Source organism: Triturus cristatus, chromosome 7 (assembly GCF_964204655.1).
Source record: "Triturus cristatus chromosome 7, aTriCri1.1, whole genome shotgun sequence".
Lineage (NCBI taxonomy): Eukaryota > Metazoa > Chordata > Amphibia > Caudata > Salamandridae > Triturus > Triturus cristatus.
Window position 1 is genome coordinate 345,049,364 of NC_140590.1, and position 24,484 is coordinate 345,073,847.

General features: G+C 48.4%; 1 long non-coding RNA gene across 1 annotated transcript in view; it reads left to right on the forward strand.

Moving 5' to 3' along the window:
* LOC146809625 (uncharacterized) overlaps positions 1-24,484 on the forward strand; it is a 133,802-nt gene that overhangs the window by 100,128 nt on the left and 9,190 nt on the right. The window contains exon 5 of the long non-coding RNA XR_014965573.1: positions 6,938-7,176. This is a non-coding gene — a long non-coding RNA (uncharacterized LOC146809625). The remainder of the gene's footprint in view (positions 1-6,937; positions 7,177-24,484) is intronic.

A 24,484-nucleotide genomic window follows, 5' to 3' on the forward strand; every position in this document is an offset into this window, starting at 1 on the left:
GTACGGCGGTGGACCTGCTCAAGCTCCCGGACCTGAGCTGTCAGCTCGTCCCTCTTCCGTTGCCGCTCCCTATTTTCGGCTGCGGAGATAGAGATAAATTCCCCCCGGAGGACTGCCTTCAGTGCCGCCCACTGTGTCGCCTGCGAAGTGTCGGTGTTGCTATTGTGAGTGAGGTAGTCTTGTATGACCTCCCCAATGCGCTGCACCACCGACTTTTTGTGTAAAAGGCTATCCCGGAGGCGCCACACCCCCCGAGAGGGGGAGGCCGCCGGCCACTGGAAAACGCCGGTGACTGGGGAATGGTCAGACAGGGTCAGGACCCCGATGTCCGCCGCCGTGGCAGCGGCACGCAACTGTCCACTCACCAGAAGGTAGTCCAGCCGTGAGTAGGTTCGGTGTGCGTGCGAAAAGTAAGAGTAGTCCCTATCCGTGGGGTGCATGGAGCGCCAGAGGTCGTGCAGGTCCATGTCCGCAATCCGGGCCTTTACAGCCTGGGACAGTTCCCCCGTCTGCGGGAAGCGCTGCGCCGATCTGTCCATCACAGAATCGAAGACAATATTAAGGTCTCCCCCCAAAATAACGTGGCGGTCGGGAGAAGCAGTGACATCCACCAACACGGAATCTAGGAAGCGCTCTTGGTGGTCGTTAGGGCTATAAACGGAGCCGACCGTAAACGCAATGCCTCCTAGGCGCATGCGATACGCAAGAAGCCTCCCCTTCTGTTCAGCACACTTATACAAAACCTCCCCCCGAAAGGAGCTCGCTAAAAGAATGGCTACCCCCGCCGTCTTGTTCGCTGCCGAGGAAAAGAACTGGGTGGGGAACTTAGCAGAGCGCAGCCTATGGCAATCCCGGGGCAATAAGTGGGTCTCCTGCAAAAGGCAAATGTCCGCCTGCGTCCCCTCCAGCAAAGATAAGATCGCTCTGCGCTTCACGGGGTTATTCAGACCCTGAACGTTAAGGGTCACTACCTTTAGGCCCGACATTCCTCTCGGGGATCGGGAGCGCCGTGCAATGGGCAGGGGATCAGCGGGTGGGGCGCGCGGGGCAGCCGCGCAGGACAAGCCAGAACAAGGTGGGCATGGACAACATCGGACGGGACCTCCCCAACCCCAAAACAACCCCCCCCCCCACCCAAAACACAACACTGGCAACTAGCCACCCGCAAACTCAAACACCCCATTGTCCCAGTCAAGCCCCAAGACGGGCAAGTCCGTAGAAAGAAACGAAGTGGACGTCCAGCCACTCACCTCCATCCGCTCCCCCCCGACCCCCCCGCCCCGTACCAAGCATGTAAAGAAGCTAAAGGCATCTCCCCCCGGAGTGAGTGTTAGGCCGTCAAGGCCACGCCGGAGGAGCCGGTCGAATCCCCGGCCGCCGCCCTCAGAGCATCGGCCATGTCCGCCCTGATGGTAGGGGAGTCAGGACGCCCTGCGCTGGCCGCTGAGCGCCGCCTCGTCGATCTCCGCCGGTTCCGTCTCTCCGAAGACCTCCACGACGGTGTAGCTCCTTCCTCCTCCGCCGCCGTGAGCCCCAGGACACCACAAATGTCTTGCAAGGAGCGTAGCTGGTGTAGCACCCCATTCCACCGAAAAATCAGGCGGAAGGGATGACCCCAAGAGTACGGGGTCTCGTGTTCACGCAAAAAGTCAGTAGCAATCCTAAAGGACCTGCGTTTCTGCAGCGTGATGGCGGAGAGGTCCTGGTAAAGCGCCACCGGCCGATCCCGGAAAGTCAGGGGCTGTTTCCTGCGGGCCTCAGCCATGATGCGCTCCTTCAGTGGGAAGTCGGGCAGGAAGGCCAGAATGTCCGGTGGAGGTGCCGATGACTGGCGCTGCCGGCCGACCCTATGCGCCCTATCAATGCTGATGGGGAAGTCCGCAGCTTCCCCCAGGATCTCTCGGAACAGGGCCCGCAGGTAGCCCCCCAGATCAGACCCCTCGTCCGCAGTCGGCACACCACGCACTCGAATGTTGTTCCTCCGAGATCTGTTCTCCAGGTCCTCAGAATGGGCCTGGAGCTCCACACACTGCTCCCGGAGGCGGAGAACGTCCTGTTGAAGATGGACTATCTCCTCCGCTCGGTGGTGGGCCTCCGTCTCCACCGTGTCAACTCGCTCGCCAAGGCCCTCCACTTCCCTGCGCACTTCCCGGACCTCACTGGCCACCTCCCGCTTCAGTGTCTGGAAGTCCTCCCTGAGGGAGCTAAACAGTTCCTCCATAAAGGTCCTTGTGACGGGTGGCTCCCCCCCAGTCACATCCGCCGGGGCCCGGGCGGACCCCGGCGAGGGCTGTGTTCTGTCCCGCAGTTGCTGGGCCCTGCCAAGCATGTCCGGCAGGGTGCGGTCCGCCTTTTCCAGACATCGCCAGCACCGCGGTCGGGCACAGGTCCAGCCGCCCCAGGGATGCCCAGCCGCTGGCAAGCGCTCGACGTGGGTGTCCCCCCACAGGCAGAGTCGCTGCGTCACAGGTGACAAAATGGCGGCCCAGCCCGGTCACCGTCAGCCGCGGGAGCCCATTCGAGGCAGCAACGGGAGCCACAGTGGGGGGGTCTCATCAACACATCCCCCAGAAAGTCAACCCAACAGCAGCGGGGGTCACATACATCCAGCAGCAAGGGCTCCGGCGAAGGCCACCACCACTGCTCCCTCGGGGACAAGATGGCGGCAGGGTGGAGCAGGGCAGAACGACCAGGCCCGGCGGCACCACCGGGGCTCCCAAAACGCACAACAGTCAAATAGGTTCCACCGCCGGCTTCAGTCTGTCACACACAGGGGCCCAGGTGGTCCGACTCTACCAGAGAGTCCGTCGTACCTCGGCTAAGGGTTAGGGGGCCCCCGCAGTGCGAAGTGTCTCCGACACCAGTCCGAGTGCCAAGGCGCCCGTCCTAGTCCTTCCGCACCGTCGGGTCCCCTCCTGCAAGGCTCCTTCAACCTCCGTCGAGCCAGATTCCCTCCAGATCGCAACTTTCAGCACCAGGCCCAGCCGAGGCGCCCGGACAGCACTCCAATGCGCTCCGCCCCTCAGGCCCTCCGTCGCTCCGTGAACTCGATCGGACTTTTGGGGGGCTTCCCCCGAGGCGATCCGAACCAAAACGGCAACAACGTGCGCCCCTGGTGCTCCGCCACGCTCCACTCCCACGCCGAACCTCAGCGGGGGGAGAAAAGCATAAGAAAAGGGCTCAAACTTGGCCGGGCCGGAGGAGCTACGGGAGGAAGCGTCCGCTCACCCCGCCATCTTGGCCACGCCCCCGATGGATCATTTTTTATTGTATATCGACACCTGTTTAATTTTCAATAAAGCTCCTCTTTAAAACCTAAAAAGAGTTCCTAAACATGGGGATGTGATGAAGGTTATTTAAGAGGAGTGGAGAGATTCTGACAGAATAAACAATCCCCCATACCCCCGTGCTTTGCTTATTTCATAGGCACCTAGGGGTGATCTGATTACCTTTAACTGGATTCATTCTTGCCAGGGGCGTCCTTGGTGTCATAGGGAGTGTGGTATGGGAAGGCTGGGAAATCTGTGGTATCTTCTCCAGGCTACGTTTTTTAGTTAACATTTCTGTTTTTAATTTAAAATGATTTAACTAGAGCTCTCAAATTTAACGATCCGATGTTCAACCAGTGCAGGATTTTTCATTGCCTTCTGTAAATTGAGTTCTTTTTTGCTATACCACAAAATTCAGGTCTTAAAGTGCTTGAAAGCAAAGAAAAAACCTGGACTGAGTGAGTGATCTACTCACTCATGGACCCTGGAGGCTTAAGATCTGTACTCGTGTTTTACACATCGTTTCACGATCTATTTTTTCCATTTTTGTGCTGGTGGAAAACAATAACATCTGTCTGGAATCTGGTATCTGTGTGGAGTAAATTCTGTTTAGTCAATCTCTTTTTACAGAAGCATCATGGGGGCATATTATCAACGGCCAGCGATAATTATCGCTGGCCGTACTTAGCGATAGAAATATTATCGCTGCTTCAATAAACTCAAACTTAAAAAAAAGAAATATTATCGCTGAATATTATCGCCATGATAACGCTATATTTACAATGCATAGCGCTTTGGCGATAATATTTCAGCGATAGCGGCGTTTTCAATGGAACATCGCCGGTTTTCCAGCGATGTACCATTGAAAACAGCGATAACATTGCTGATAGGACCCTGTGTTCCTATCAACATACTCCATCTCCCATTAAAAGTATGCCTTTAGTCAGGAATTTAACAGACGGTAAATTCCGTTAAATTCTTGAGTTAAGGCTGAGGTAGAGCGATTTTTTTTATCGCTGCACTTCCCTGTTAATATCGCGAAACTGCCTTCACGATTTTAACATGTGTTGTTTTCACAGCCCCGCCTTCTTTGCATCTCATTAGCGATGCGAGGCGAGACTGTGAAAAAACGGGCTCTACATCAAGGAAACACACGCTAGCGTGTCCTTGATGATATTGCGAGATAATTCTCGCCGCTTTTCGCCCAAAAACTGACGCTAAAGCGGCGAAAATTATATCGCCAGCCCTTGCTAATATGCCCCAAAAAGTACTTAATGGAATTTATTTGTATGCACAATAGCTCAAAAACTCTGCAGAGCCCTCAAATTTCCAGTTTGGATATGAGCAGCTCATGAGCCCAGGTGTTTTACCTTTGCACTCTGGCATTTGTAGTGCTTGTGGACCCCATTCTAAAATGATCATTACAAATCCCACGAGCGAACCGGTGAAAGTTGAGAACACTGCCTCCGTACTACATCTAAGAATTTCTGGACTTTAGCCTCCAAATCTTTTAGTATTGGGTCTGTTGGGTTTAATTAAAGTTTTTTTAAAAAAGACTGCAATCGCTAGAATGCCTAATTGTTTGTTCGGAGCACAGACAAACAGTCTTTACACCAAATACGCCTGACTATAAAGCTGCTCTCGGAGCGTATTCCATGCAATCACTTCCCTTTCTGAGTTTACACCTTTGCCTGGCTCGTGCTGCACAACCAATTAGCGCTCTTGGCCAGCTCACTTTTTCCAAAAATTGGATTCCGGCTGTGTGCTAGGGGATTTCTAACGCGGGAAACTCAGACAAATTCTTTGTTATTCCTCTGGCCTGGCTCCAGGGCATCTTAATCGAGTTTGACTCTCTTAGCGCCAACAGTGAACATAAATCAGCCGTTTAAGTGGCTTCAGCATGGGCCTTTGTTCACCACCCCCTCAGACCATCCAAATGGGCGCGCCCAGCAACGTCCACAGCTAAATCCGATTAAAGCCGGCATGGGGCCGGTTAGTGGTTTAAATGAATCTGGCCAGGGAGAGTCTGCGTTTTTCATTACAAACAAAAAGAGGTCTTAACAAGACCTGACAAAAGGCCCGCGCGTGATCGATATCCTGCTGGGGCGTCATGCGATGGGCCTCATAAGAACTGTATTTTAAATTTGGAGACGCATTTACACACTGCAGGAAAAAAAAGAATCTTTTTTTTCACAGCACTAACTTTTAAATGTTAAAGTAGGTGTTGGCAAGAGACTGGCAAAATGGCTCAGTGAGTTGACGCACTCCATTTACCACCGTAATCTGCAAATCTTAATTTTGACTCGAACCCATGGTCAACTCAACGTGAGCCAGCCATTCATTCTTCTGAGGTCGCTAAATTGGATGCCATTAATTTGAATAGCACTATCAAACCAAGGCTTGGGTCCTGTCACTACCTGGCCTGGACCACTCTAATAGCAAAAACAAACAAGTGACCAGATAGGGTATTGCACACATTTGAATGACACCTGTTATTTTACAGTTATTCGAAAAGGCAGAAGAGTGGCTGATGCTAAATATGAAAACAAGTAATTATTAATATTACAGCAGGACAAAGATTCATACTAGCAGCAGCAGGGCTCTTCCTCTGACAGCTGACCGCAGGGCTGCACAGCAGCAAATGGTTAATTCAGCCATTCTTATCCTGTGGGTCTGCGATGCTGACTCGGGGAGGGGGGAGGGGGGTGAGGCCATGACTCTTTACAAAACTAAATCATATTAGCAGATTAATAAAGTATATATACATAAAAAAGCAAATTTGAAAATGTAAATCACTTTGTAAACATGAAGCAATTTGAAATTGTAGGATAAAAATGAAGTCGGTGCCCTTGTCTTGATACCTCGGAGTAGCACAGACAGACAGACAGCAGTATGGGCAATCAGTGGCTTACATTGAATTGGCAGGGGTCTGCTCTGACGAAAAGAGAGCAGGCATTAGGAGTAAAAAAAATACAACGCCATGTGCTACAGTCTCGCACATTGCTTCATCTTTTAGAAATGCAACTACATTTTGAAAAGCTCCAACCTTCCTATTAAAATGATAATTTACTTTGTTACGTACCTTTTTGTTTGTGCATAAAAACGCATTCATAATATGTGTATTTGTTTATGTATGCCTGTTCCCCATTTTTGTGTATTTTTTTGAGGTGCAAATCATAGAAGTGGCTTAGACAATGATTGTAGCAACGACTCAGTGGGGGGTCCACAGTACACAAAATGTGACAAACCTCTGGGGACCCAGCGCTAAATAGTCTCCAACCAATAATAAGAGAGCAATGCAGCCCCCTATCAATAAACAGAACGATCTATCTTTGGTAACAAATCGAAAATAATACATATATTACCACCACTTTTTAGAACCTTTTAAATATCCACTTGCAGCAAACAGCATACTCATAGCACCCACAGGCCCTGAACCTTCACACTTGAATCTTAAGCTCAAAGCCCCAAGAGCCTACAAGTATTTGCAAAAAGGCCACAAGTAGCCAAACTTGTGGATTAGTGTCCTACAGATCAACCACCGCCGTGTGAACTCCTCTGTCCAGAACGAGTTTACCTGTGGCAAGAGCTTTAACAAATGTATGTTATTTATTTTTATCGATTTTCTAAAAATGTGTTGGGTATTACCTGCTGTTTGCTTTCTACAGGTTGATGTGTGGAGCCCGAGGTTTGTTGAAGCTGGCATTATGGCTCTCTCTAATGACAAAGACACCAAAATGGCGAACACCAGCCTGACGACCTAAGTCTGAGAAACTGCTCTGGTGGTGAATCTCCAATTTGTGTAAATTCAACAAGAATAAAAACCGGATTGAGGGATGGAGAAAGCAGCAAAAAACGACAAGTATGAATAAAAGGACAGGAATAATGGAGAGAGCAGAGGGAACAGGTACTAGCATACAAGTAGGGGCAGAGGTAATAGCAGGTGTAGATATATTATGGTATAAGTGGGTTAAAGATTCTAAGGCATTGTCGGACCTAGAAGGTTGCCACAACCCCGTTCAGAGTGCCACTGTGCAGGCAGGGGCTATTTGCCCCCACTGTGGGGACTGAGACAACTCACTTTCGCCTCCTTTCAATTCACCTCCTGATTTTCTCTACTGTGCTCGCTTTCTGATTTAGTACTGGAGACTTGGGCTACTTGTGGGGGCTTAACCTAAATGTCGCCTATAGTGAATGGGGGATTAACCACTATTGCTAGCGAGAGGGGAGTGGGACTCAGGGACCAGCCTATGAAACACTAGAGTCCTGACCTCAGGGGACTTTGTGTATTGTTTGTGAATGTCGTATTTACTTTGTTATTATATAACTGCTCCTCCTTTTAATAAAAACAAATATCTGACTGCACAATCATTTATTGCTTCTGCTGAGAGTATTTTCAATCAATCAATCAAGAAATTTGTATAGCGCGCTACTCACCCGGAGGGTCTCAAGGCGCTGGGGGGGGGTCCGCTCCTGCTCGAACAGCCAGGTCTTCAGTTGCCTCCTGAAGGAGAGGTGGTCTTGGGTGAGGCGAAGGTGGATGGGGAGGGAATTCCAGGTCTTGGCTGCCAGGTAGGAGAAGGATCTTCCTCCCATGGTGGTTTTTCGGATGCGTGGGACGGCGGCGAGGGCGTGGTTGGTCGATCGTAGTTGGCGGGTGGGAGTGTAGAAGGTCATGCGGTTGTTGAGGTACCTGGGGCCCAGGTCGTGGAGTGCTTTGTGTGCGTGGGTGAGGAGGCGGAACGTGATTCTTTTGCTGACGGGGAGCCAATGCAGGTCTCTCAGGTGTCTGGAGATGTGGCTGTGGCGGGGGATGTCCAGGATGAGTCGTGCGGAGGCGTTCTGGATGCGTTGGAGTCTTTTCTGCAGTTTGGCTGTGGTTCCGGTGTAGAGGGTGTTTCCGTAGTCTAGTCGGCTGGTGACAAGTGCCTGGGTGACCGTCTTCCTGGTTTCGGTGGGGATCCATCTGAAGATCTTTCGGAGCATGCGTAGGATGTTGAAGCATGAAGATGAGACGGCGTTGACTTGTCTGGTCATCAACAGGGAGGAGTCCAGGATGAAGCCCAAGTTGCGTGCGTGGTCCGTTGGTTTGGGTGCGCAGCCTAGGGGGCCACCAGGAGTTGTCCCAGGCAGATGGTGTTGACCCAAGGATGAGGACTTCCGTCTTGTCTGAGTTCATTTTCAGGCGGCTGTTCTTCATCCACTCGGCTACTTCTTTCATCCCTTCGTGTAGGTTAGTTCTGGCGGTGGCGGGGTCGTTGGTGAGGGAGAGGATCAGCTGGGTGTCGTCGGCGTAGGAGATGATGTTGAGGCTGTGTCGGTGTGCGATGGCTGCGAGGGGGCTCATGTACACGTTGAAGAGGGTGGGGCTGAGTGATGAACCTTGTGGTACGCCGCAGATGACTTCGGTGGCCTCAGATCTGAACGGGGGGAGGCGGACTCTCTGGGTTCTTCCGGCGAGGAACGAGATGATCCATTCCAGAGCCTTCTCTTGGATTCCGACGTTGCTGAGGCGTTGAACTAGGGTGCGGTGGCAGACAGTATCGAACGCTGCGGAGAGGTCCAGGAGGATGAGGGCCGCTGTTTCCCCGTTGTCGAGCAGGGTTCGGATGTCGTCAGTGGCTGCGATGAGGGCGGTCTCGGTGCTGTGATTGGCTCGGAAGCCGGACTGTGAGTGGTCGAGGGATCCGTTCGTCTCGAGGAAGGTGGCCAGCTGTTTGTTGACGATCTTCTCGATGACTTTGGCAGGAAACGGGAGCAGCGAGATGGGGCGGTAGTTCTTGAGGTCGGTGGGGTCTGCCGATGGTTTCTTCAGGAGGGCGCTGAGTTCGGCGTGCTTCCAGCTCTCCGGGAAGGTGACGGTGTTGAAGGAGCAGTTGATGATGTCCCGGAGTTGGGGTGCGATGACGGAGTCTGCCTTGTTGAAGACGTGGTGAGGGCATGGGTCGGTTGGTGATCCGGAGTGGATGGTGTTCATCGTCCGGATGGTGTCATCGGTGTTGACTGGGGTCCAGTCGCGGAGGGTGGTGGTGGGGAGCGTTGGTTCTATGGTAGGGTGCGTGGTCTGTTCGCCGAAGCTGTTGTGTATGTCTGCGATCTTGTTGTGGAAGAACGTGGCAAGTGAGTCGCAGAGGTCTTGTGAGGGAGTGATGTCGTTGTTTCCGGCGCTGGGGTTGTGAGACTGTGTTCACCCCCCTGTGTTTACTTCCCCCCGAGAAGCCTTAGACTGCCCGACCCGCGCTACCACTGAGAGTCAAGAGCTGAAGGGATACTTGACCCAGTTGCTCAGAATCCATAGTCGGTTGGACCCCTGGACATCAGGAGTATCTTGTCCCACGACAAATCTAGGGACCCCCCCCTCAGGTAAGCCCTGAGGAAAGGATTGGGACGATTCAGGGGACTCTCCCTGGGGGGGGGGAGGATCTGGACAGGGGGTAGGGGTTGTCCAGTTTCGTGCTTAAGCGGGAGCCAACAGCTTCCATGGCTCGTTTGAACTGGCCTGTGCATGGGGACACCAAATGTGACCCTCATGCAGACTGAGTTGCACTGTCAAGCGCACCCACCTGGCCCTAATACAATAAATCCGGTCTGGGAGGTGGTCACAGCTCCCTATGACAGCATGCCTATTGTTCTGCCATCCCCTGCTCGAGCTTGGCTCAGCAGCAGGAGGGCAGAACCGTGTCTCTGGTCGGCAACAACCATTTTGTGCTGTCCGGGTCTAGAAGGCTGGCACCGGGAACACGGAGGGCTCTTCCAGTGCTTGGAATCATACCTCCCACACCATTTACAGTGTGGGAGGTATGATTCCAAAATGTTTGATACCAAACATGATAGGATTCGTTGTAGCCAATTTCGATATGGCCATCACATAATTACGGGATGCCACTCTATATAGTATATAGCTGCTTCACTTACAACCCGGGAGAATGGACTCCGTAGGCTGTAGGGGTGTCCTGCTGATGCAGGGGCACCCTCACACTTAGAACCAAGAACCCTGCCTCAGGATTGCAAAGGCCTGCAATAGGGGTGACTTATAGATTTTAAATGCAGTGACCCTAGATATAGGAAACCTATATCTTTAGTAAGTTAGCACCAGCTTACACAGGCTGCAATGGCAGGCCTGTAATTCCATTTTGAATGGTCTCCCATGGATGGTACAATGTATGCTTCAGCCCATGGGGAACCTCTGGGGTACCTATGCCCTGAGTACCTTAGTACCACATACTAGGGACTGATAAGGGTACCTCAGTATCCAATCCGGGATGTACCTAAGTACCAAACATAACAAGTTAAGGAAGAAAGCAGATAGTCTGGGGTTCTGATTAGCAGGATCCCGGTCAGACTAGTCAATAACAGCTTAGCACCAGGCAAAAAGTGGGCTAACCATAAAAGCAGATCCTACTTTCCTACATCCATGTACTTAAGTAACGCAATGGCTGTCAGCATATTTATGCACAATAAATTCTAGCATAAATCACAAACACGGACATCCGTTTCTCCATATTAATGGTTACCCAGGGCCTCCGGGCCAGCTCCTACCATTCTTCTTTGGACCCTTCCTTAGTCTGAATGTCCCTATACTGAAGCCAGAAACATCTATGTACGCTTGCTTACATAATCTGATTTTCATTTTATCAGATGCAGGAGACCCCAGGGGTTTGCCAGGTCCATGTATGGCAACTATTTTTTTATTTTTATTTTTATTTTTATGTCCTCATTTGCCTCATAAACACCATTCCACTTGCGCCTTGACTGGGTTGTCCTGACCTTTGATGGGAAATGAAGGAAGGAGGGTTCACACGGAACCACCCTCGGGTTGTGACAACCCCTTCTTCAAAGCACATTTTCTGCGAGCAGCCCTGCTCCTTTGAAAAGTGCCACTCGAGGTGGAGGAGGCTTAATCATTGGACCACTGATCCGACCTGCTAATTTATTGCTCAAACCATCGTAGTAAAGGTAACCAAAACTCATACCTTCTATTCCCCCTGTCTGACATATCCAATCTGGCTATACTCTTTACAGAAAGTAGCCAATCCTCGTATCGAGGAGGGGTATGGGCCACCCATTGCTTACAGATGTCTCCGCATGCCAGTAATATAGCATAAAATACCAGCTTCGCATAGTTTTTGCCAATTTTTTGTTGCGGGTCCCCTCTGGATCCATGTCCCCCTAGAATCTTTCACCTTTTACCAGAAACTTTTTCCTCTCATTTGTCCTCGATTTTTAATCAAATGTTCTCCACCTGTATTTTCCCCACTAACTGGAAATTGGAATCTATCCTCCCCCTTTTTTTAGAAAGCAAATTTAGATGGGGCAGATCCTAGTAATTACCATCCTTTCTCCAGACTCCCTTTTCCGGAAAAAATGGTAGAAAGAGCCATGAACAGTGTCATATCTGACTATATTGAGAGGCACGCTTTCCTGGACGCCACTCAGTTTGGTTTTAGAAAGCACCACAGTACCGAACTGGCACTAATATCGGCATCTGAATTGATCAGACAGACTGTCGATGCAGGAGGCAATGCAGCACTTGTGCTGCTTGACCTCTCTGCCGCTTTTGATACTGTGGACCACCATAAACAACTGGAAATCCTGGGGTGGATTTAGGATTAATGGGAAAGTGCTTGCTTTACTTAAATCATTCCTATCTGGCCGGGAGCAGTTCGTCGCTCTATCAGAATTCAAGTCACCGCATTTCACCCTGCTATGTGGAGTACCACAGGGCTCGTTGTTGAGCCCTACCCTTTTTAATATCTATGTTGCTCCACTGGCGAGGCTAATTAGATCTCTGGGTTCTCTGCTATTTCTTGCGCAGATGATACCCAGATTGTGGTTTCAATGACTGGCTCACCGGCTGACCCAACGGCACAGATCCATACCTGTCTTCGCCAGGTTGGAGACTTTTGGTGAACATCCCAAAACATAAATCTTTCTTTCCGGTACTCAAAGAGTTACACTGGCTACCAGTGGAGACACGGATTGAGTTCAAGGTTCTCTGTAAAGCTTTCAAAGCTACTCATGGTATAGGACCTACTTTTTTCAGACAGAATTTTCAGCTATACATCCCAGCCCGCCATCTTCACTCAGCTCACGCCCACAACCTGGTAGTCCCCAGGTACAAAAAGTGTTCCTGGGGTGGAATGAGCTTTCTGATCGGTACGACCAGACTTTGGAACTCGCTTCCTCTGAGATTAAAAGAAGAAACACAGTTGTTGTTGGCCTTTAGGAAGGCGTTGAAGACGTGGATTTTTAATCTCTGATGTGGTTTAATGGTTCGGTCTATCTTGTCTGTTGAGCTACCGCCTTGACACCCTCGGGTGAACGTCTTGCACTTTATAAATTTTGTTTTCATTTCATTTCATTATGTGAGGAAATTCACTAATATTCTCCTAGGCATAGTCCTATTTGTCTTCAGTCTACCGGGGTCTCTATGAATCCTCTGAATGTCTTTAGCAATCTCCTGCTCTGATTCCTCCAAATGTAGCTATCTTTTAATCAGTTGGACTATGTAATATTTAATGCCATCCCCCTCCTTGCCTTCGGGGACCCTTAAGATCTTCAAATTGTTCAGTCTCTGGAAGTTTTTCAGCCTTTCCACCCCGTCTTGTTGTTCTCTCTCTTTCAATTTTAGCCCCTCTATCTCAGCGCTGTTAGTCTGCACTGCCTCTCTGAGCTCCCTTATTTCCCCTTCTAGGGTTGCTGTTCTGTTGCTCAAGTCATCAATCTTCCTTTCCAGGGTTTCACAAGCCAACCTTATCTCCCTCTGATTTGGCTCTGAGACTTCGAATCTGCTTTTTATTTCAGTGGTAAGGGCTGCTAGGAGAGCTCCGATTGAGTGGTCGTTCTTATTTGCATTTTTAGGACTGTACGCAACATCCTTGCCTTCTTTCCTCTCTTTCTGGTATCCCCCAGTTCCAGTCTGTTTCACGTCAGTACTAGAGCTAGAGCCTTTTGATGTTTCTGGTTACGAATCCACCTCCTCTGAATTGGGACATCCCCCCCCGAGGCAGCTAGGGTATCTGAGGCAAGAACCTGATACCGATTCGGGCTCATATCCTTAGTCCAGTCTTCCATGCTCCTTGCATCAGAGGGTTTTTCTTGCATCCCATGCTCCTTGCTCACCACCTCCTGGTCCCCTTTGTTCTCCACCATACTACTTTCGCTCAAAATTAATGTTTTTGGAAGAACCTTAATAAAGGTCCTAAGTGAAGGGGTGACCTTAATCTTCTGCTCAGGGATATGTTTTATTTTCAATACTTTTTTATGCCTTGGAACTGGTTTCTCCCTTGCTAGAGGTCTTGCCCTTTCAATTTCTTTTACCACTCCCACTTCATCCTCCTCCTTAAATGCAATCCCTCCTGAGTCAGGATTTACCAGCCCTCTGCCTCTCCCTGCACTCCTTAAAGTGTATCTAGAGATCCCTCTATTCCCCGCCACACACGCACTCCCAACCTCTGTTCTCCTCCTGCCCTTACTGGACTTTGATCTTGTATGCTCCGTAGCTGCACACCCGTCTTGGGACTGAATCTGGAGTGAATGTTGAGTTATCTGGCTTGAATCCTCCGTGCTGCCAGATTCACTCTGCTCTTTGTTCCTGACAGTGTCTCCGCTGCCGCTACCGCTGCCTCTTCTCCCCCGTAAGGGGATCCTCAGGGCCGTGTGCTGCCCTCTGCGCAGCTCCAGCGCCGCCCTCACCCACGGCTGTTCTGTTGCCGTGATTGCTGCAACCCGACACGGTCTGCTCGCAAGACGCCTTGCCGTTGCCCCCAGGCCGTTCAGGTAAAGAAATTTCCCTCAATGTGCAGCTTTCTTTTTACCTGATTATGAGAGCTGTTTCAGGCTGTACCATCAAGCTCGTATTTATGTATTTACACCGCGTACTCTGGGCTCTCCCGCAACCCGCGTCTAGCCGGCAGCCATGTTTTCCCCCATGGCAACTATTTCTTGTGACATCCACATTATTTTATGTGGTGCAGCTGGGTGGATGACGGAGCACCTGAAGACAAAGGGGGTCTCTGGGAGGCCTCCCTACCCTGCACACACTGGTGGACAGGGCTGTGCCTGTTGTAAAGGGTGGTGAAGTGTCAGGTCGGGCCATGTATGATGTGAACATGGGTGAGGATGGGTTGGATTATGACAAAGGAAGTGACGAGTAGATTATTCCACATACGTGTTAAGTGAACAAGCCTGCAGGGTAGGGAGGGCTCCCAGAGAACCCCTTTGTCTTCAGACCAAATTCTGGGAGCTGTTGTGTGCCCCATTGGGGACACCAACTGTTTGCCAGTCTTATCTGCTGAACACAGTGCTCCGTCAGCCGCCCAGCTGCACCAACTAGACGGGTCCCCCCACACTACCAGGCCTTTGAACCGTATGAGCTATCGTGGCCTTGAACCCCTCCTGGCACTCATCAGCCACCCACCCCCCTCACCACCATCCCAGCATGGTGTTCCAGTGTGAACCCAGGCTCCCCAGGACCTGCCAAGCCTCTCATCCTCGTCACCGGGTGTCCCTTCTGAGCTGCCGCCTCTCTCTCCCTCCAGTCGTTGCCAATGCCCCTCTACTTTTTCTATAACCCACCCGATCTCCGATGCGAGCTTCTAGGTCAATCCTTGCCACCTGATACCAGACCCAGCCCCTTTAAAATTCATTTAGAAACATAATGAGGGTTCAATGTGTGACGATTTGTATTTAGGAGGCAGGGAACAATTAGTGGACGTAGAGAAACTACCAAATACTTAGAAGTTACAGAGGTTGAAACATGATCAAACAAGAAAAACATGGACACGTATTTCAACATTTGCATGTGAAAAGAGGACACAAAATATGGAAAAACATGAAACATACTTAGATAACCATACAATCAGAAACAAACAGTCTGCAGTTTAGTATCAATGGCGTAAGACAGTCCCTATTTTGTATAAAATACCCCAAGTCATTCACTCTTTGACAATGTAATATTATTCCTCCATGGCACTGAAGCCTGTGCCTGCTGAGTTGCACAGGTATATCCACTTGCATTCCATTCTCTGTAAGATTCCTTGTAGGTCACCTCCTTTCTGTGCTTTTTGTGCCACCTCAATCACCTGCCAGCAGAAATCATCTTTGGTGTGTCCCGCACTAGTGGAAGAAACTTTGCAGCAGACACTGCCCCTATGTAGGCTTATGCTTGCTTTTATTGTTTATGTGGTTTGGTCCATGTAAATCAGACCACATGGGCACCATATGCTGTATTCCATTTATGTTGAATTACAGGATGTGAAAAGAACTTCAGGTCCTGTTATATGTTATATGAATGAAGGCCTTGGTGGTAAATGTGTAATGGCATGCCATACAGTTGCCACATTTGTCATGTCTAAATATGGGTGGCAGACCTAGCAATGTAGCTATGAAATGAATGTCCATAATTTTGTTTCATAAGCTTGTACAGTGTGGTCCTTGAAGCTGTGACCCCAGTTGTATGCAAACATAGGGGGTACAGAGCAAGGTTACTTGCATATGCAACATTCCATTTTTTTAAAATGATTTTCATTATTTTGTGTGCAGACTAACATTAGTGACACAAACTAGTGTTTGATTCCTTTTTAGATTTTAAACGCAATTGTTAGAAATTGGGATTCTGGTTGGAAGAGGTATTCCCCCTGTCCAAGCAGATTCTGCAATCCTAGTCAGACACACTAAATTATCCTGTGCTCGCCTTCTGGTAGCTTGTCACAGAGGAGTCAGGCTTAAGAGGCAATGTGTAAAGTATTTGTGCAACACTTAAAACAGTAAAACAGTGTCCACACCACACAAAAGATTGCCACACCTGGCTAGGAAGGTAGAGCTTAATTTAATGAGCAAAACAATACTAAAACAACAAAAATCCAATAAGTGGAACTTGAGGTATTAATTTTTAAAGCATAAACTGCAAAATAGAGCTTAGAAGTAATAAGCGCTTATGTGGGTTATCTGGTCATGCTGGACCGGGAAAAGTCAAGAGTCCAGACCGACCGCTATGGAGCGTGGGCCAGATACAGGGACCCAGTGAGGCCCACTGCACAAAAGTACCTTAATCCTGGCTGCGTCAACAAGGCTGCGGTGTGTAGTATCCAATGGGTTAATTAGATCTTTATGAATCTTATGGACTAGACATCATACATTTAGTGATCGAAACTAGAACATCTTATCTCATCCCACCCAGCCAAGAAGAAAAGAAACATCAACTTCAACTAGATTGACAGAAATATTGGGGTCAATCCATCAATGGAACTACTTGAACCCACGCTAGCCAAAATCTTTTCTTTTACTCTAATTTCATTTTTTTCCTCTATTTTTACTACACCCAAACCATCAGCTCCATAACATCATTAATCCACCACCTGAAAGTCTCCACACATAAATGTAAATATATACAAATGTTCTATTATAAATCACAACTCCTATTAAACTTTTTGGACTTCTGAGAACCTCTTTCAGAGGCCACCAGGGCACCCACGGGCTACTGGGCCCAACCGTGGAGACTGAGGTCTTTTACTCCTGATGTCCTGGAGGATTCAGATGCTCCTGCCCCCGATTCAGAGCTGGAGTGGTGATGCCCCTACAATGTCCTCAACCGTTCTACGGAGTCGGGTCAGTCACAGTCCTTATTGTTCCGTGTGACCTACAGGTCACCACTGCTCACAGTTTACGGACTCATGCACGATCAACACAGGGCAAGTGCTCCTGGCAGCCTCTCCTGGCATATGGGGGTGCCACACAGCTGTCAATCAAGGCGTTAGCTTTACCGCACAGCAGTCTTTACTATGGTGGCCCCTCCTGGCACATGGGAGTCGGCCACAACTGTCTGGCAGGCCTCAGCCTTTCTCAGAAAGGCAATCTTTTCCAAGGTGGCCTCTTCTAGCATATGTGGTCGCCACAACAGTACCTCGCAGGCTTCTGCCTTTATCACACGGCAATCTTTTCCAAGGCTATCATCACGGCGGCCTTCTCCTGGCATACGGGGATCATTGACTGAGTCCTGTATGTGCAGCAGTCATTTCCTCAAACCTCACACCAGGAGTCCACTCAACAGGGTTCCCCACTGGACTTTGCTCTCTCCAATGCTCTCCTCTTCCTCACAGTGCACACCGGTCTTCGCAAACAGGCAGACGCTGATGGTCCAGGCTCCAAAACAGGTGGTTTTGGTTTCCCTGGGTGATGTCCCCTCACCCAGCAGGGAGACTAGCAAGCCTTGGCCACCAGTCCTGGTCATAGGCAGAAGTTTTGCAGAGCTTCCTCTCCTCACACAGCCCATCAGGCTGCTTGGCAGATGACAAGGAGTAGGGTCTCAAACGCCCCGTCTTATAGTTTATTTAGACTCCAAAAGTGATGTAGAGTCTGGATTTTGAAGTTTTATGGTGGGTTTCTGCTTTGTTTGAAGAACATACTCCTCCACTCCCTTTTCTCTTGGAAACCCATCTGTCACAGCAGGGATGCTTCCAAAGCTGATAATACCACAATGCAGGCCATAGGCGTGACTAGAGTTCACACTCAGATGTCAGCCAGAGTGATATGTGCATCAGAAGGTTAATATTGGGCCCCCAGCTCCACTCTTTATGATTCACTTATTAGCCACATCCCCTTCCTGAGATGCGTCCAGGCCCGTACCTTGTGATCTCTCACAGAATCAAAGAGGGAGCGTCACTCTCCCTTCCCCAGTGGGTCCCACCCAGCTCACTGGAATGCAGCAATACACAAATCAGTCTGGGGGATTCCTTTACCTCCTCATGTCTTCACCATGCAGGCATAGGCCTTCAAATTAGAACCCAGGTTCCTCCATGCAGTGTACCATTACAGGCACACTTGCACTCAGTGCATGTACACAGCACATACACTGTCCAGCACTGTTACCTCCACATTCCTTTTGTGTGTACTGCACAGCACTGTAGCCTTGTTGTATTGTGCCACCTACAGACACACATATACCCAGTACAGGCACTCACCATGCGCACACTGGACAGCAGTACATCCCTGATGTATTGTAGTCCTTGCAGGTATACATATTCCAAGTACATGTAGTCACCATGCATGCACTGCACAGCGCAACATCCTTTATGTACTGTACTCCTCGCAGGTATACATACACCTAGTACATACACACACCATCCATGCACTGTACAGCACTGCTCTATTCCTGTATTGCACCATTCCCAGGCACACATATATCCAGCACAGAGTCACCACTACACTGCATTTATGGTAACATGTTTATTTTTTCCTTCTTTAGGTAATTACAAGAAAGATGGAATCTCTCTGGGTGTTTTTACACATTCCGAACTGTAGCATTTTTTACTTCTGACTTGTATTAAACTGCTTCTAATATCTTTTTGAAGAACATATCTAATTTCTCTTTGGCGTGTTTACTTTTGCATTTGAGATTCTAACTTTATTCTTCATGTTCACAAACATCCTATCACTTTCATATTAAAGAGCAGCATACCAAGGATTTAAGTAGTTTGTGGGAACTGTAATGTGTGACCATGTATTATAAGGAATAATGTTCCCCCTCACAAACATTATAAGTATATTGCAAGCCACCTCAAAGTGACTTATATAACCTTATAAACAATCATATATACTCTGAACTACGCAATGTTATTTCTGAATTATGCTCTGGCCATGCTGATCTCCTCCAGCCAGGTAGATATGATTTTAAAATTGCCAAGTAGCACCCTCTTTTGAATACTGTGCCTGTTTTCTACAGAATGAGCTATATTCTTCAGGAAGACCAGCTTAACAATGCACTTGTACACATACCGACCCGGCTAGGGAATAGCTAGATTAAGGAGGCACACATTCTCATAACCCAAGACCCAAAACACATGTTGACAATATGTACACTATAAATAGTTCTTACCACAAAAACACTGAACATATGCTTGAGATCCATAATCTGTCTTTCCTCGTATTCCTGGCAGCGCTCGCCCCTTAACAATATCATCATGCACATCATTCCAGACACACCTGGAAACCTGGTATACCTTCTAATCTCAATACTCAAAAATCCAGATGAAGTCAGGCGTTAACGAGGGTCATCAGCATGGCTACAATTTACTCTGTCTCTGCATGTAAGGGATAAGCAGTAGGTACAGAGAGGGTTCCTCGCTGGTGCCAGAAGAACAAGACTCTTTCAGGCGTGATCCAGACAAGAGTGCTGATTTGGCCTGTGTCCCTGCTCCCTCTACGGATACTCTAATGCTGCACAGCCTAAACATGGGAAAGGGCATAGGCAAATGACCCCAAACATGCTCTACACAAACAAGGTCAGTGTTTGGCATCACCTAGTGGCGAGCGGTCAATATTACTTGCAAATGAATACACACACTTACGCCCAGATGACGAGTGGGTCGTTGACAAGGTTTTATTTACTGTACCTCATAATAACAATACTCCAGAGTACGTTATATATTGGTTGCAAAAAATAGAAATAGAGCCTATTACACGTTTTGGGCAATAGGGTGGATTTTGGTGTTTAAATCACCAAATTCCACATGATATGTACAGTACACTTTTCCCCTGTTTAATTTTGGCTGGTTTGACCTGCCAAAATCTAACGAAGGCTGAGGTATTTAAAGCATTTGATAACTATCCAATGCGTTACATACAAACAAAGTCATAATTTAAACTCCTGCGCAAACAGGGATTTGCACATGGGTCAGAAATTACCCACTCGTAATCAGGCCCTTAATCTGTTTTTACTCTAAAGACACTTTGCACCTCCAGGTCCTGCGACTGCGGGTCAGTATTTATGTGGCTGACAGATTTTGTGGGTGTTTAAATCAGAATGCAATTGACAACCTGTAAATTGCCGGTGATTTGACAGGTCTGGAAATGGTCATCCTCAATCAGCACACTTTAGACTACATCCTTATGTGCACTACATGGCACCAAAGCTATATAGTTGGCAAAATGCTATCAAAACAACAGCACAGCCACTATTATACGCCAAACAACCACTTTGATAACCCATCATACACACACTGCTCAGCATGCATATCACGTCCCAACATAATCACATACCTGTGGCCCTATTACATATAGAGTGCACTTTCCCTGTTTGTGACACAGCGCACCTTCAAACAGGTGTGCTGTGCGCGAATAGGGAAAGTGCTCCCTATTATGTTGAAAGTGTTGCCCTCAGGGCTGCCGCAAACTCATGCTGTCCTGGGGACAGCACATTTAAGAGAAATACAGAGCAGCTTTGAAGCAGCCACTCTGTTTTTAAGTCTCGCGCCTAGCGTTACAGTGCATAGCATTGCTCGCGCAGCGCGAGTCCTCTTGTACGGGGTTTAGAAAGCTACCCACGCGCTCGTGCGTGTGATTTTGCTTTCCCCATCTGGCATTGGATTGCGCGTGTTTTTTTGTTTTTAAACGGCACGCGATTGGGCATAGGCGGGACAATATCCCGCCTTTGAAACAGCCATTCCCGACGGAGGCCAGCAGGCGCAGCAGCGCGCGTTCGCCTTGCTATCGCTGCCGCGCTCCCTCCCCCCTCCTCTGTGATGCACGTGCACCACTAGTTGTTGACAATAGCGATCTTTAAGTGCCGCTTGTTTTCTTTACTTTTGGTATAATCGCGGCACCCGCGCTTTACTTTTGATGTTAGAAGTAAAGCGCGGGTGCTGCGATTTTACCAAAAGTAAAGAAATAGAAAAAAATATCTATTTCTTTACTTTTGCTATAATCATGGCACACGCGCTTTACTTTTAACATTAAAAGTAAAGCACAGGTGCCACGATTATACCAAAAGAAATAGAAAAAACCATCTATTTCTTTACTTTTGGTATAATCGCGGCACCCGCACTTTACTTTTAACATTAAAAGTCAAGCGTCGGTGCTGCAATGCTTGTTCTATATAGGACTCCGCTCCTCCAGTAAAAGGAGAACACTCTATATGAAACAGTGGTCAGCTTTTATCCATTCTTGTGGCAGCTGGTCTGAATGCCAACTGTCCATTTGGATTCAAACTGAGTCCCAAATGTCCGGGGAGACCCAATCCAGACAAACCACATTTTCTTTTCAGGTACACCATAGCTCCATGCTTACCAGCCAAGACTGAGTGAAGTTGTCACTCATTTGTGTAACCGTTTCCAGACAACTCACTGACCAATCAAATGAGGTTGATGGGGTCTTCTCTTAAGCGCAGACAAAAAATAGGATGGAAGGTCCGCAAGCAGTCCAACTCTTTAGTTTAACCATGTCCTGCCATGAGCTGACCAGTTGGACATGGTTTGATCCTGGTCCAATAAACAATACAAAACGTTTTTTGCGAAATTCAGTTGTAACTGCCACTCTGGGGGTTGTAAATAAGAACACAGTGCGCAGCTGACCAGGGGCGGTGAAGCAATGCAGGAGCTGCTGGTGGGTTAAAATTAGAAGGGAAAAAAAGACAGAATTGAATAGCTATCGGGTAGCAACAAGGAGAACAGGGAGAGGGAACAGGGGAACTGGGTGGGGGAGCAACACAAACAGGGGTAAGAGCAGGAACACAAATGCACTCCAGTCGACTGTGATAAAAGCAGTGAAAGAACACAATGATTCCATTCAAAACACAGTAAAGAAGAGAAGCTCCAGAGGTAAGGCAAATAAACAATAGAGAGGAACGTCATTAAATAGCTAGCAAGGAAATGAGATGGAGAAGAAAGTCAACCAATCAAGAATGAGGGGCTGGCACAAAGCTCACTATGTATACATATTTTACTGCACAAGAGACAAAGGGTAAAGCGGTCAGTAGGTAAGACATAAAAAAGGAGTCATTTTTAACAGATGCAACTACTCGAGCGATAGTGGAGAGTCTGGCGCCCTTCCTATCAAACGTTCATACCTCTGTAGTTACATCAGAAGCATCTTGCAAGCAAACTCAACAAAGTCATCTCCAATGATTTGGTTTAGAGGTAGGCACAAGTTGGACTGTGTAATGGCCCCTATCCCAGACAAACACAGTCCTCCCAATTGCAATCAAGAACCATTGGCTCTCTAGCTCTTTAAATGTCGGGAAGACGACGTACACCAAATGCTGTCAGCAAAAGGACTTGGACTTCTCAGTTACCTTGCTCTCTTGCAAGCCACAAAGGAGGCCTGCTTGTACAAGACAGGCAGGGTATACAAGGCAGCACCCTGCAATGATGCTTGGTTAGATAGGGCAAAACCAAGTCTGTTACCTAATCAATATCTTAAAATGTACTAAAAATCCTAGGCAACTTTACATTTCTAAATTGTCAGATCCAGCATAACAGTGCTTGGGACGTTTAATGTAATGACCATAGGGACAAATAATGTCAAGTAAAATGTATTCATTATTAAGAAAACTTATACGCTGTTCCATATATATTAGAAAAGTAATTTGTGGGGGGCGTGGCTTAGCGCCCGCAGAGGATGGCGGTCTGTTCGTGAGCTCCGTGATCCCGGCGCCTCGTCAACTTGAAACAATGCCAGCCGCATGAATCCTCAGAGGTAGACAGCACGGATTTCGCTGTCGGAACATCCCGGCTTCAGTATGGTCCCTTTTGCCTTCTGATACGAGCGCCCGTTTTAAGGTATTTTGACGGTCGCGCTGCCTCCTCAGATGTAGCCGCCATTTTGTTACCGCGTCTGACGCCTGTTATCTCCTCATGTTGCTGATTCCTCATGGGCGCGTCTACTGATGCAGCCCCGTTTTCGTTTTTCGTTTTTCGTTCCTGGTTTCCTGTTGCTATTCAACGTGATGTGCCTGCTTTTAAGCATTATTGAAGATACTGGTCTCCTCTCTTCGCTGGCTTACTGTGGATTTTATTTGCTATCTGCAGTTTCTCTCCTCTCCACGTTGGCTACCTGCCAAATACCACTTTTTAATGTCATTACCTGCTCATTCTTTTAATTGACTTTGGTCATTTTTGCGGTGTGACCTACCTGTGGGCATTATACCTGCTCCTCAGACATCATATGGCCATTCTCCTCAGAGCCGGTTTGTAGTGGTGGTGGTTTTTGTGGAGAGGAGGGGAGAAGGTTCTTTGTATGGATTTCTCTTATTTTACAAAGGATGACGTACGTATCTGTACCATTTGGCGCGCGCTTCTTCTGATGATCCTGGGGCAGCATGTTACACGCTAGATGAATATGGCGACGTCGGAATGACCTCCTGGAGTTAGTGTGCTGGACTCGCGCCCACAGGCTGCTTGATGTGTCATTAATCAGTGGAGAGCTTCGTTGAATGCATTATTGTGTCCCCTTGGGAATCTTCGTTTGCCGCTCTCCAGATTGGTAAGGCGTCGACTTTAACAGGATGCAAACACCATTTTGAGGAGATTTGACCAATTGCTTCGATAACTAATTTTCAGACTTTTCATGGGGAAACTCCGGAACTTCAAGCTGGCTACTTCTTCTCAACTCCCTGCGGACTCGGACTCAGACTCTCCACCTCAGGATATGGTGGACGCCACGGCACCAAAATCAGATTTATTACGAGGAGCCATCCCGAAAGCGCGCATCAAAGGGAAAGTGCCGACCTCTCTCGCTTCCTCTAAGCGCCTGAAGAAAGACCCACCATCTCCAGAGAGTAATTCCTCACTCGCTTCCATGGATCTCATCTTGGAAGAACTTCATGCGTTCAAACCCTTTATGGAAGCCACCACAAAGAATATGCAAGCTATGCAGGAAAAATGGTCGTCTCTAGAGTCACGTGTTCAGATTTTGGAAACGTCCGCAGACTCTTTACAATCCTCTTGTTCCCATATTCCGTCAATGGAGGCGGAGATACTTCTTCTTAAGCGTCAGACAGAGGATTTAGAAAATAGAAATCGTAGAAACAATCTACGTCTGTATGGCCTTCCAGAACTTACAGAGGGGTAAAACCCCACCGTCTTCTTCCAAGCCTTTCTAGCCAAGATCTTGGATGCCCCGGCCTTGACTTCCGTTAACATTCAAAGAGCTCATCGCCTCGGCCCGAGGGTCACCAGCAAGCCTAGAGGTGTCATTATGTTATTCCTGCAATTTACTGACCTTCTACAGGTCCTGTCAGCTGCCAAGCTCAAAAAGCAAATTATATGGGAAGGGCACCGCCTCTATCTATCACAAGATGTCTCCAAGGCCACTGCGGAACGACGGAAGAAGTTCCTGGACATGAGACCTCAACTACGGGCACTGAATGCCAGATATGGACTACTACATCCATGTCTCTTTAAGGTCACATATAAAGACAGAACAATCACATATGATGATCC